Source organism: Macaca thibetana, chromosome 2 (assembly GCF_024542745.1).
Source record: "Macaca thibetana thibetana isolate TM-01 chromosome 2, ASM2454274v1, whole genome shotgun sequence".
Classification (NCBI taxonomy): domain Eukaryota; kingdom Metazoa; phylum Chordata; class Mammalia; order Primates; family Cercopithecidae; genus Macaca; species Macaca thibetana.
The window spans coordinates 184,435,052-184,449,159 of NC_065579.1; the positions used below are offsets into that span (position 1 = coordinate 184,435,052).

At 36.7% G+C, this 14,108-nt stretch overlaps 1 protein-coding gene across 4 annotated transcripts in view; it reads right to left on the reverse strand.

The window, feature by feature from the left end:
* Positions 1-14,108, reverse strand: part of CADM2 (cell adhesion molecule 2) — a 1,083,199-nt gene that overhangs the window by 251,623 nt on the left and 817,468 nt on the right. The window lies entirely within an intron of this gene.

Here is a 14,108-nt window from a genome sequence, read left to right on the forward strand (position 1 = left end):
TTAAATGAAAGTCATAAAATGATTAACTGCCCAAAATCTACACTGGCCTTAACTTCTCATGCAAAATAAAATTTAAAACAACCAAACAACAACAAAACTATATATTACAAAAGACAGAAAAATAATTGAAAATCTTCAGCGAACAACAGCATTGACATATAATTAAGACTCCTTTGTACTCCCTACATGTTCTAGGAAACTTTTTTTCTCCTAGGCATACATAAAGATTTATATTCAAATAGTAATATTATAATTATTAATTTCGCTAGGCTTTGCATTAGTTAATATGGTACTAGACTTGGTCATTGTTGAAGATAAGGCACTGAAATAATTTTGGATAAGTTGAACTCTCTAGAGCAGTAGAGGAAGCATAAAATACTTCCCTGGTAGCTTTTATAATCCTGAATAAAGTTTTTGAAATATGGATACTAAAACTTTAGATTCAATTTCTGATAAAGGAAATCAAAAAAAGAATCCCACTTAACTAGGTTTTCTTGTAGAGTTAGCTCTTTTTAGAAATACATAATGTATTGTATAAAACAGTGGGAGTACTCTTTGAAAAGTGTAGGATATCCATTCAAGTTTTAAATGATTAATCCTAGGTGATACAGGTTAATACCCTTCTTTGTTCCTTTCTGTAGTTTCTTGTTTTTCTCCAAGTAATACATATTTATTTTATAATCAGAAAATACATATTTTTAAATGACCCTTGTTAATTTGGATATCATCATTATGTAATCAAGGTTTTGCTCTTCCTAAGCGTTTTACTAATTTATTAAAGTAATTAATGTAACAAATGTACTTAATAAGTGCAATTCTAATAGTTTAAACAAAATTTATGCACATGGATACATAATACATAAATTTCTCTTCAGCAAGATGATCTGAAGATAAACTCTGCTAAGTCTGATAACCATGATTAACATGGGTAAGAATGACTTTCTAGAACCAGGTTAAAATATTATTATGTAAGCAAGGTAGTTCATTAAGTCAAGGATAATTTACATATGCAAGAACACTGTAATGACTTAATCACATCCATGAAACGTATTTCCTTTTTCTTCTTTAGTTTTGTAATGATTTGATAATTACTACAAGCACCACTTGAGGCTATGCTGGAACTATTGGCATAAGAATCTTATTCGCGGGGATTCCCGGGCCAGATGGCCAAACAGGAACAGCTCCGGTCTGCAGCTCCCAGTGAGACCAAGGCAGAAGGCAGGTGATTTCTACATTTCTAACTGAGATACCCAGTTCATCTCACTGGGACTGGTTAGTCAGTGGGTGCAGCCCATGGAGGGCAAGCAAAAAGTAGGGTGGGGTGTCACCTCACCCAGGACGTGCAAGGGGTCAGGGAACTCCCTCCCCTAGACAAGAGAAGGAGTGACTAACTGTGCCATGAGGGATTGTGCTATCTGGCCCAGATACTATGCTTTTCCCATGCTCTTTGCAACCCACAGACCAGGAGATTCCCTTGGGTGCCTATACCACAAGGGCCCTAAGTTTCAAGCACAAAACTGGGCAGCCATTTGAGCAGATACTGAGCTAACTACAGGAGTGTTTTTTTGTTTTGTTTTGTTTTTTTGTTTTTTTTTTTTTTGTACCTCAGTGGTGCCTGGAACTCCAGCGAGACAGAACTGTTTACTCCAATGGAAAGGGGGCTGAAGCCAGGGAGCCAAGTGGTCTTGCTCAGTGGATCCCCCCCCACGGAGCCCAGAAAGCTAAAATCCACTGGCTTGAAATTCTCGCTGCCAGCAGAGCAGTCTGAAGTCGACCTGGGATTCTCAAGCTTGCCATTACTGACGCTTGAGTAGGCAGTTTTCCCCTCACAATGTAAACAAAGCCTCCAGGAAGTTCAGACTGGGTGGAGCCCACTGCAGTGCCAAAAATCCTCTGTTGCCAGACTGCCTCACTAGATTCCTCCTCTCTGAGCAGGGCATCCCTAAAAGAAAGGCAGCAGCCCTAGTCAGGGGCTTATAGATAAAACTACCATCTTCCTGGACAGAGTCATTGGGGAAACAGACAACTGTGGGTGCAACTTCAACAGACTTAAACGTTACTGCCTGCCAGCTCTGAAGAGAGCAGTGGATCTCTGAATACAGTGCTTGAACTCTGCTAAGGGACAGATTGCATCCTCAAGCGGGTCCCTGACACCCATGCCTCCTGAGGTGGAGACACCTCCCAGCAGTGGTTGACAGACATCTCATATAGGAGAGCTCTGGCTGGCATCTGTCAGGTGACCCTCTGGGATGAAGCTTCCAGAGGAAGGAGCAGCCAGCAATCTTTGCTGTTCTGCAGCTTCTGCTGGTAATACCCAGGCAAACAGGGTCTGGAGTGGACCACCAGCAAAATCCAGCAGCACATTAAAAAGCTTATCCACCACGATCAAGTCATTTTCATCCTTAGGATGCAAGGCTGGTTCAACATATTCAAATCAACAAATGTAATCCATCACATAAACAGAACCAATGACAAAAACCACATGATTATCTCAATAGATGCAGAAAAGGCCTTCAATGAAATTCAACACCCCTTCATGCTAAAAACACTCAATAAACTAGATATTGATGGAACATATTTCAAAACATTAAGAGCTACTTATGGCAAACCCACAGCCAATATCATAATGAATGGGCAAAAACTGGAAGCAATCCCTTTGAAAACTGGCACAAGACAAGGATACCCTCTCTCACCACTCCTATTCAACATAGTATTGGAAATTCTAGCCAGAACAATCGGGCAAGAGAAGGAAATAAAGTGTATTCAAATAGGAAGAGAGGAAGTCAAATTATCCCTGTTTGCAGATGACATGATTGTATATTTAGAAAACTCCATCGTCTAAGCCCAAAAACTCCTTAAGCTGATAAGCAACTTCAACAAAGTCTCAGGATACAAAATCAATGTGCAAAAATCACAAGCATTCCTATGCACCAATAATAGGCAAACAGAGAGCCAAATCATGAGCAAACTCCCATTCACAATTGCTACAAAGAGAATAAAACACCTAGAAATACAACTTACAAGGAATGTGAAGGACCTCTTCAAAGAGAACTACAAACCACTGCTCAAGGAAATAGGAGGGACACAAACAAATGGAAAAATATTCCACGCTCATGGATAGGAAGAATCAATATTGTGATAATGGCCATACTGCCCAAAGTAATTTATAGATTCAATGCTGTCCCCATCAAGCTACCACTGACTTTCTTCACAGAATTAGGAAAAAAAAAAAAAAACTACTTTAAATTTAATACGGAACCAAAAAAGAGCCCATATAGCCAAGACAATCTTAAGCAAAAAGAACAAAGCTGGAGGCATTACACTAACTGACTTAAAACTATACTACAAGGCTACAGTAACCAAAACAGCATGGTACTGGCACCAAAACAGACATATAGACCAATGGAAAAGCACAGAGGCCTCAGAAATAATGCCACAAGTCTACAACCATCTGACCTTTGACAAACCTGACAAAAACAAGCAATGAAGAAAGGATTCTCTATTTAATAAATGGTGTTGGGAAACTGGCTAGCCATATGCAGAAAACTGAAACTGGACCCCTTCCTTACACCTTATACAAAAATTAACTCAAGATGGATTAAAGATTTAAACATTAAGACCTAAAACCATAAAAGCCCGAGATGAAAACCTAGGCAATACCATTCAGGACATAGGTATGGGCAAAGACTTCATGACTAAAACACCAAAGCAATTGCAACAAAATCCAAAATTAACAAATGGGATCTACTTAAACTAAAGAATTTCTACACAGCAAAAGAAACCATCATCAGAGTGAAGAGGCAACCTACAGAATGGAAGAAAAATTTTGCAATCTATCCATCTGACAAAGGTCTAATATCCAGAATCTACAAGGAACTTAAACAAATTTACAAGAAAAAAACAAACAACCCCATCAAAAAGTGGGTGAAGGATATGAACAGACACTTTCTCAAAAGAAGACATTTATTCATCCAATAAACATATAAAAAAACTCATCATCACTGGTCATTAGAGAAATGCAAATCAAAACCACAGTGAGATACCATCTCCCGCCAGTTAGAATAGCAATCATTAAAAAGTCAGGAAACAACAGATGCTGGAAAGAATGTGGAGATATAGGCCCGCTTTTACACTGTTGGTGGGAGTGTAAATTATCTCAACCATTGTGGAAGGCAGTGTGGTAACTCCTCAAGGATCTAGAACTAGAAACACCATTTGACCCAGCAGTCCCATTACTGGTATATATCCAAAGGATTATAAATCATTCTGCTGTAAAGACACATGCACACACATGTTTATTGCAGCTCTATTCACAATAGCAAAGACTTGGAACCAACCCAAATGCCCATCAATGTTAAATGGATAAAGAAAATGTGGCACATATACAACATGGACTACTATGCAGCCATAAAAAAAGGATGAGTTCATGTCATTTGCAGGGACATAGATGAAGCTGGAAACCATCATTCTCAGCAAACTAACACAGAAACAGAAAACCAAACACTACATGTTCTCAGTCATAAGTGGGAGTTGAACAATGGAACATATATATGGACACAAGGAGAGGAACATCACACACCGGGGCCTGTCGAGGTAGGGGGGTAATGGGAGGGATAGCATTCAGAGAAATATCTAATGTAGATGACGGGTTGATGGGTGGAGCAAACCACCATGGCACATGTATCCCTATGTAACAAACCTACACATTCCGCACATATATCTCAGAACTTAAAGTAAAAAAAAAAAAAAAAAAAAAATTACAAAGTTCTAAAACTCAGATGGTTTCTATTAAAAAAATAACAAGTTTTCTCCTAACTTTATAGAAGAGAATGTTTAATGCTATGCAACCAAAAGATTTTCCTAAAACTGGGCACTTGTGCTTTAGACAGGTAGTTTTCTTTTCTTTTCTTTTTTTTTTTTTAGATGGATTCTCACTCTCTTGCCAAGCTGGAGTGCAGTGGCACAATCTTGGCTCACTGCAACCTCTGCCTCCCAGGTTCAAGTGATTCTCCTGCCTCAGCCTCCCGAGTAGCTGGAACTACAGGTGCTCACCAACATGCCCAGTTAATTTTTGCATTTTTAGTAGAGATGGAGTTTCACCATGTTAGCCAGGATGGTCTTGATCTCTTGACCTTGTGATCCACCCATCTCAGCCTCTTAAAGTGCTGGAATTACAGGCAGGAGCCACCACAACTGGCCAGACAGGTAATTTTCTTATTGTGCAAATACAGGCTATTTGTGGCTCAATAAATAAAATGCTTGATAACTGCTGTTCCCCCCTGGAAAAAAAAAAAAAAAAAAAATCTTATTACCCAGAAGCCTGTTGATTGGCATCATAAGAGACAGAAGACTCTGAAGGGGAAAATTTCTTTACAGACCTAAATGACACAAGCATAGAGGTTCGTGACCACCTTACAAAATTAAGCCTATCACGTAAAAAATCTGATATCAGAAGCTTTGTCTCTTCAATGCCAACCTCTGAGAGTCACTATGGCAACTACCCAGGATATCGCCCTGTAATTTTTAGGGTGGAGTTTTTAAATTGAGGTTAGGAGATGTCTGGAATAAATTCCTTGATAGTTGACTGGAAAGTCAACAGGAGCCAGAGTGGGATGTGTTTTGCCTTCAGCTCAGAGGTGACCTCTAGCAAGGTGACATGGAGAACTATCAATCTTGTGAAGTGAGGTGAGGTGAAAAACCACATCAGAGAAAACATGAAGTAAGACAGAAAGAAGAAATAATTACCAGAGATTAGGAGCTCACCAATATGAAGCTCTAAATGGTTTCAAAACACTTTTCTTGGGCCCCTGATATTGATGTAATGCATCAATTGAGCAATCAGGGTGTTATTCTTTAAGTGATAAAAAGCACGCAACTGCTAATAAAAATATACATAGTTCAGCCCAGATGACATTTTGATGATCAACCAGTACATAAATAAGACTGTTTGCTTCTTTAAAGAAGTGGAAAAAGAGCAGTGATGCTTGTGAAAATCTCATCCACTACATTTACAAAACAATTTTCCAAACATTCCCATAAGAAAATATCATCCTTCTCATTTCACAGATGGGTACACTGACACTGGGAGGTGAAGCGATTTTTCCATGGTGAAACAAAGTCAATGAACCATTTGGAGTTTGTTCTGAAAGTTCAACATTTTTTATTCTTATCTTTCCACAAAGGCTTTATCCCTGTTTGTTTCAATGTAAATTAGACAACAATGAAAACAAATGAGTCATCATTTAAAACTTTAAATTGCAAATTTAAATAAGATGTCAATATTAACTGTTCTTAAATATCTTATCCCCTTGATAACATATTTCTGATAACTAGCTGTCCCTAAATATCTTACCTTATTGAGAACTTACTTTTATAATGTATTTTTTCTTGCTGGCCCATAGCCAAGAAAGAAACTAATGTTTGTAAGAGTCCTTTACATACCAGATACTTAATATACACTAGTTTACCTATACCTTGTTCTTCCAGGTTGGAGATTAGAATAGCTTCTCTCCATCTTCTCTCCACATGTATTCTGACTTTGAAGTATGACTTTAGTTCCCTAGGACCTGCAGCCTAAAATCCCTGCAGTCAAATAACTTAGTTTTTCCCAATACAGAGCAAGCTTCTGTGGAGAATCTCCTAATCCTAAATGCCCTTGGGATATGTGGTTTCCAAAATCAATTCAAAAGCTTTGTTGAAGATAGTCAAAAGTCTCAAAGCTATGAATTGCCTTTTACTTCGGATTTTAACCTGAAGAGAGCATGAGTTAGCTGCTACTTTTATCTTTTAACTCTTCATGGTTCAAGATCTCCATTCAATCTTAGAGTCTTTCCAAAGAAATTACTAATTTTTCAAATTAGCAAAATTAGTATGGTACCAGGTAACCATAATTGATAATAATACATTGTGTATTGCAAAATTGCCAAAATAATAGATTTTTAATGTTCTTATCACAAAAATAATGGTTAAGTTAGTGAGGTGATAAATATGCTATTTAGCTTATGGAATCTTTTTGTAATGTATGCAAGGATCAAAAAATCACATTGTACCCCAAAAACATGCAAAAGTATTATTTGTCCATTAAAATACATTTTTTAAAATTTAAAAATCTTAGCCTTAATTCAAGAATTACATAGATGTATTAGAAAACCTACTATGTGCCTTGCTTTGTATGAATCAACATCTGAAGGATGGATAAAGAAAGAGAAGCTTACTAAGGAGTCTGCAAAGTAATTAGATACTTTAGGAGAGAGTTTAATGACCAGCAAGAAGACGGCCCAGATGGTACTGTATGGATCTTGTTTACCATCTGCAAGGATTTTTAACATACATTGGTCATATCATTGAGATCTTATTTTAAAATAATACTGGCTCTGGCTAAGCTCGCCACCATCCTAGATTTCAGAGGAGTCATTCGTATCAAACAAGCATATGACAAGATTTAAAAGAAACAAAACTTTCTCTTGGGAATCTTAGAAGCTGGCTACTTTTCCAAGCAAGTTACATTTATTATTTTCTTCCCCTCCTTCTAGTGTTTACTTCCTCGTATCATTTGTGTAAATATCTCTCTCCCTTACTTGATTCTAATCTAATTAAGGTTATAGTAACAGGGACATCTTTTTTCTCTTTTAATCAGCTACACTGTTTACCATATTGTATAGTAAATAAGAGCTCTCAAAAGGCGTTCATCACCTAAAGTAAATGCATCATTTTAAAACAATGGCTGGCATTTGCAGGGGCCGTTTTGACAGTAGAATGACCAAGATAACTTAAGTTTCATGCATTTATTCATGGTCAAGATGGAAGGGCAAAAAGAAAGACTAATTCTTCACTGAGAAAATATATGAAAATGGACTTCTGTGATTCTGAAAGTATTTTACCTTTCCTTCCTTGTCCAATTTATCTCGCACCAACATACATTTTAATAGAGACTTTTCAGTGGCCAGGAAAATAAGGTAAATTCAATTCTGACTAAACAACTGTGATAAAAGCTAAACACAGTTTATAGTCAAACATGTCAAAGGTGCATTTAGACATTTTACACCTATTTTTAATAAGTGAATGAACATTTGAAATCCAAGTAAAACTTGATATGCTAGAGCTGACTCACACCAGCTCCAGAGCATCAACTAGGTGCAACTCTTCTCAATTCGTGCCCAGTGACATAGGTTGGCAGCTTGAAATTGACCACAGAAGGTGTATTTTTACCAGGGAAATTGGCAAACACCACAACTCAATGATTTTCTCCATAGAGCATGTTGTTAAACATTTACACCTCTGAAACTCATCCTTGATATCTCTTTTGGGTGCTTCTGTGCATATTTTCAGCTTTCTCCCCATTCCCACCCACAATTCTTCCAATAAAAATCCTTCAAATAGGCTCCCTTTTTTCCTCTACTCTGTGAACAGTGATCTTGAATTGCTAGTTTTCCTTTGGCTGCCAAGTTTAGTTCTCTCTAACACCAATGGTTGAAAACCATTTAAGTTAGCTTCAGAGGTTATGCAGAAATGATGTTCTTAATTTATTGCCATGAAATACATTTTAATGAAGAGCAATAATTCAATATCCTGAAATAATAATTCTCCTGGTCCTGTCTTTAAATAGCAGACTGAACAGCTGCCATTATTCCTTCAATGTTACCATCTGTCATATAATTAGGAAAAGAATGGTCAAACCTTTTTTGAATACATTAGGAATTCTCAAGTTCAGAATCAAGTGAACTGAGTCTTGACTCCTGTTGACCTCAGTTAGTTAAGAGCTGTCCCTCCCTCACACGTTTCATGCGTGCCTTCACTGCCTAACCACCAAGAATCCAGCATGCTATCACATAGGACATAAAGAAGAAAATTCTAAGATTATGGCCACTCTTACCTCTGTGGCAGGCTATGATGTGATCTTAGAGCATAAAAGCAATAAGCAAAGCAGTAAAGAGAGATCTTTGAAATAAGTATTGTTGAAAGAGACTAGGAAGATGCAAGTTTTAACACTGATCCCAAAGCATCACTCTGCTTTCGAAAATAACGTCATTCAAGCCTTGCTATCTCAATTGGATGATGAGTGGTGGCAATGGTTTTCTCCATCTCTCTTCCTGCGCTAAAGATTAAACGTGGCCACAGCAGTGGATCCGTGCACACTGCACATGAGTGCTTGCTCTCCAAGAGCAATAATCACCCGAAATATATCCAGACAGACAAGCAGAGGTTGAGGCTTTGCACATTTGAGAGGAAGCGAGTTAGTCGGTAGTTTTGGAGGGTTAATAATCAAATGTTGTGAGCTATTTAACAGGAGTTAAGCCCTCTCACTATTTTTTAGTTACTAAAAATGAGCAAAACTTTTTCAAAGGAAGAAACAGATTTAAAACAGTGAAGAGCAACAAACAAAAACAAGACGTTAAGAATATTTAAGACACAATTTGTCAATAATAAAGTATAAAAGTCTCATGAGATAAACAATACCAAGTATTTTGACCCTTCATCTGGGCATATATTTGTCCTTAGTGAAAACTGTCAACTTCACCTACAAAATTATGTAATTCAACAGAGACATAGACACCTGAATCAAATAGCATACATCATGTTTTGGTTGTTTTAAAAATATTTTTGTATTTTCTCAAGAACCTCATTTAAACAAAAATACTGTTCTTATATTAAGGTCCTCTTATATCTTGGAGGTGAAAACACAAATGCTAAATAGATCAGGAGATACAAAATAAGTTAATGGTTCTTAAATATAAAACTCAAGAAGAAATGATAGAAAGAGGCAACACATTTTTAAATGAAGTACAATGCTAGCCTACTATTCTTTAAGTTTTTCCCTCAACTATTTTCAGCTTTTTTTGTTTTCTCCCTCTGTCTCTGTCTCTGTTTCTCTCTCTGTCCCCCTCCCCCGCCTCATCTGTTCCATCAACTGCTAAGGGGTATTTATACAAGGAACCTGTGTCTTAGAAAGTTCAAGATCATTCTTGTTGCCTAAATTAGGGTCTAAAAATATATCTAAATGCACACATAGCATGCTATTACTTCCACTAAATTACTGAAGGCATTCTAAACAAATAACCTTCTAATGTGAAAGTTGTGGCTCAGTAGTTGTGTGGACTGAAGCACATATTGCATTCTAAAGTCTATTGGACTGAAAAGCACAAATGTCATTAAGGCTGGCTTATAATTCTCGAGGGAAGTGCAATGAATGCCCTATCATGTGAGATAGGAAATGAGAGGAAAAATTAAGACTGATAATTAAGTGCCGAATGTTTTCACTTTTGGAATGCCTCTCTGTTCTTTCAAATACTTAGAATTCTGTAGTTATTTTTTAAAATCATTTTATTGCAGCTTTTAGGTTTGTCCGAAAGACTTTACGTTGTCTACTTTCCTAGGCAACCACATAATATTTTATTTTTCTTTGATTCTACTTCATCCTTTTGAATTCAGCCTGTCTTTTAGAGTACAACACCTGGCATCCACCTTCTGTGCCACCACTCTGCCCAGCCACTGTGGAGCATGGCCGTCAGTCTGGTGCTGCTTGCCAGTTTCCATAGAGACAGGAAGTACTTTGGAGACCTGTATTCGTTTGCAACTGCCAGACCAAGGCAGGGAAGAAACAAAGCTGGCCGGCAGTGGGTCTTGCAAGGCCAGAAAAGGTTGGAAGGGCTTTCGCCTCCTGATATCAGAGTGTAACACTGCCAAATTGGCAGCTTCAGCCCTTACAGTCCTGTAGACCAGATCCTGGTGTTCACTGTGGCCATTGTAAGCAGCCCATTCTGCTACCAACTCTGGGAGCAGAAACTCTTGTGTACCCGAAGCTTGGCCCTAGTTCTTTGTTGGCTTCTGATCCATGACAAAAGTCTCTTTCAGATTTACAGTGGCTCCCACAGCTCCTGACCCAGAGAATTGTAATTCTCCTGTAGAAATTTTACCTCTTTCTTTTTTCCAGAATGTGATAATAGTTTTCTAGGTCGCTCACAGCAGATCAGGGAACTTATGGGATAACCACTGGGTTGTTTCCAGTTTACCTACACAGTGACTGTGAGTAAGTGACCCAGATAACACATAACATTATACCAAAACTAGCTACCATACGCTGTGTCTGTAACAGGACTTATATTTAGAATTAATTCTTGATTGTCAGGATCAGAGTCAGCTGTGGGGAGATTTGTAATGTAGGTGAAACAGGACATCATTGTCTTCCCCTTCATTTCAAAAATGTTTTGCATGATTGTGATACCTCAGCTTTCTTTATTATAATATTCCCAGCACAGTTATTATTTCTACATAATACATTTTTCTAATTTCTTCCATTAGTTTTGTTTTACTCAGCCATTATCACTAAAGTTTTTCTTAATTTATGAAATCCCAAGTTTTACAGAGCACTTAGAAAATCCTAGGAAACTTTATTTAATGGATGCTTTATGTTCTTGCCTAGTGGCTGCATTGCTTTAGCATGTCTTAAAGCATTATCAGGTTTTTAAAATTCTCAACACTTTTTTGACATGTATCTGTACGAAGTCAATTCTTTCTATTCTTAGCTTTTCTGCTTATTACCCTGCCAAAATGGAAAATGAACACAAACTTGTTTACACACCATGCTATTAGTCAAACAGAATAAATACAAATATATAAGGATTTCTAACAAAAATAGATTTTTGAAATGAAAACTTTAAAATAGATTTTGTTTTTATTAATTTATCCATATTTAATTCACTCCATAAAATGTTCAATGTTTTCTCAAAAATTCAAACCATAGTTTATTGAATGAACGCATGATTTTTCAAGGAAAAAGTGAACTCGACGAGTTGCTCACATTTATGTTCACCAAGTTACTTTTGTTCTTCTACAAATATATCCTCAAATATTGTAATGTGGAGGAATCCAAAGCAAAGGAGAGAATTTCAAAATGAAAAGAAAATTGTATGTGTCTCAAGGCAATATAAAAGAATAAGAGGGTTTCAAAATGATTTCTGTGATTTTTAAACAGGCTTACCTGGTAATTATTATGTATACATAAAGTTATTTTATCTTTCTAGAATATTATTTTCAGGTTGAATGAGCAAGACCTGGAACTGACTAGCCTTACTTGCTAACTGATGAACATTTGAGAGGCAGCCTTCCAGAGAAAAGAAATTTATGACCACAATCACAGTCTGGTTCGTAGTGAAGCTCAATCACGCTACTAAATTCTAAATTGAGATGTCAAACTGGAGGAAATATCCTGGAAAGGAACACACAGATGGTAGGACTCTTCTGGAGACGGGGTGAGGAATATAGTGCTGAGCACACAATAATCAATTTTCTGGAGGCAATTGACTGGGTGGGACATAACTGTTTAAAACTGAAGTCCCTGGGAAAAACTTCAATCTAAGGCTCAAAAAAGGGAAATATTATACGTATATATTTGTTTCATCCAGTAGGTCTTAGAAGGTTGATATAGTAAAGAAAGTCACTAATAATACTGAATTATAATATATTTTTTAAATTACATAAGGTCAATAAAAATTGAAATTCCTAATAACAACTGTGAACAGCTAGAAATGATTCTTGCCCACCCAGCAGTAACAGCCTAAGGAAGGTAAGTAAAAACAAAAAAGCAGAGATAAATAAAGACTTAGTTAAATGGCGAGAAAGAGCCAAACATTTAAAAATAGTCCGAGGTCAAGAATGTTAGAGGCCAGGGCCAGTATTCCAAAAAGCAAATCAGCTAATGCAAAAGTCCAGGTTTGCTGTTGAAAGAACTGAAAAAATATCAGTAGGACTGGCACACAACAGACAACAATGGCATAGCCCAAGATGAGGTAGAAAAGAAGTTCAAGGCCAGACCATGCAGGACTTGTTATGTTATAACAAGGAGCTTACATTTATTCTACACGCAATGGCAAGACATTGAAAGAAGTGATATGACTCAATTTACATGATCAAAAAATGCTCTTTTTAATTAAAGTTGACCCTTGAACAAGATAGGTTTGAACTGCACAGGATCATTTATACAGGGATGTATTTCAAACAAATGCAGGCTGAGCATATGGTACTTGCAGGCTGAGAAACCCACATATATAGAAGGCCAACTTTTAATATAAGCAGGTTCCACAGAGTCAACTGTGGGATGTGAGTACACCTGGATTTTGGTATAGTTAGGGTTCTGGAACCAATGCCCCTTGGACACCAAGGAATGACTTAATCAAGATCCCTAAGTCAAGCATTTTTAACCTTGAAGATGAATCATTGTAAAAATTGTGTTTACAGTCAAGTACTTCATTGAGAAAATATCAAAGAATCCATTAAATCCTGGAATAATTGATTTGTGGAGATAAAAAATTTCATGGTTTTAAATTTTACACTGCAAAATACTTCCTATTAAATGGAGACCCATCTTGTACTGGCTTGAGTTTGTATAAAACAGGACTGTTATCCATACACTCACATCCTCCTCACTCTTTGATGGAAAATGTGTCCTTTACTTCCACTCTAAAATGTCATTGGCTTGGTAAGTTCCTTGTTATTAATGATGGTGGACATTTATTTTATTGCTTGCTTATAAACTGCAATAGTTATTTGGGAGAAAAGAATATATTTCTGGTAATCCCCCTGTGGGTGTAAATACTATATTTAAAACAGTTTTCTTTTTCAAATATATATTTATCTGAGTGAATAACAATAGTATGCTTTCAAATGAATAAGTTCCCGGCAGACTACAAAAATGTGGTAACACAAAATTTAAGTTTTTCCCCTGTGAAATATAAACTTTATAAATACAACTTCTCCTTTGACTAATATCATAGAAATAATTTTCTTTTCCAATACCAGAATTGTTATCCCCAAGATAACCATTGATATATGAATGTGAGACATGTATAAAGCTCTTGATAGCAGAGGTATACATATATACAATATTCAATTCTCTGACAGACATGAGATACTGCCTTAGACATGTTGGGCACATACGTTTGAACACATAAACATTGTGTTCAAATGATGGTACCTTAATTGTTTAAGTGTTGATCAGTATGTAGAAACATAGAAATAAACTTGCAATATTCCCTAACGAACAAACTAGCTTTTTAAAAAACAATCTAAAATAACACAGTGGTTAAAAGGATGTGTTTTCCACTGTTTGATCA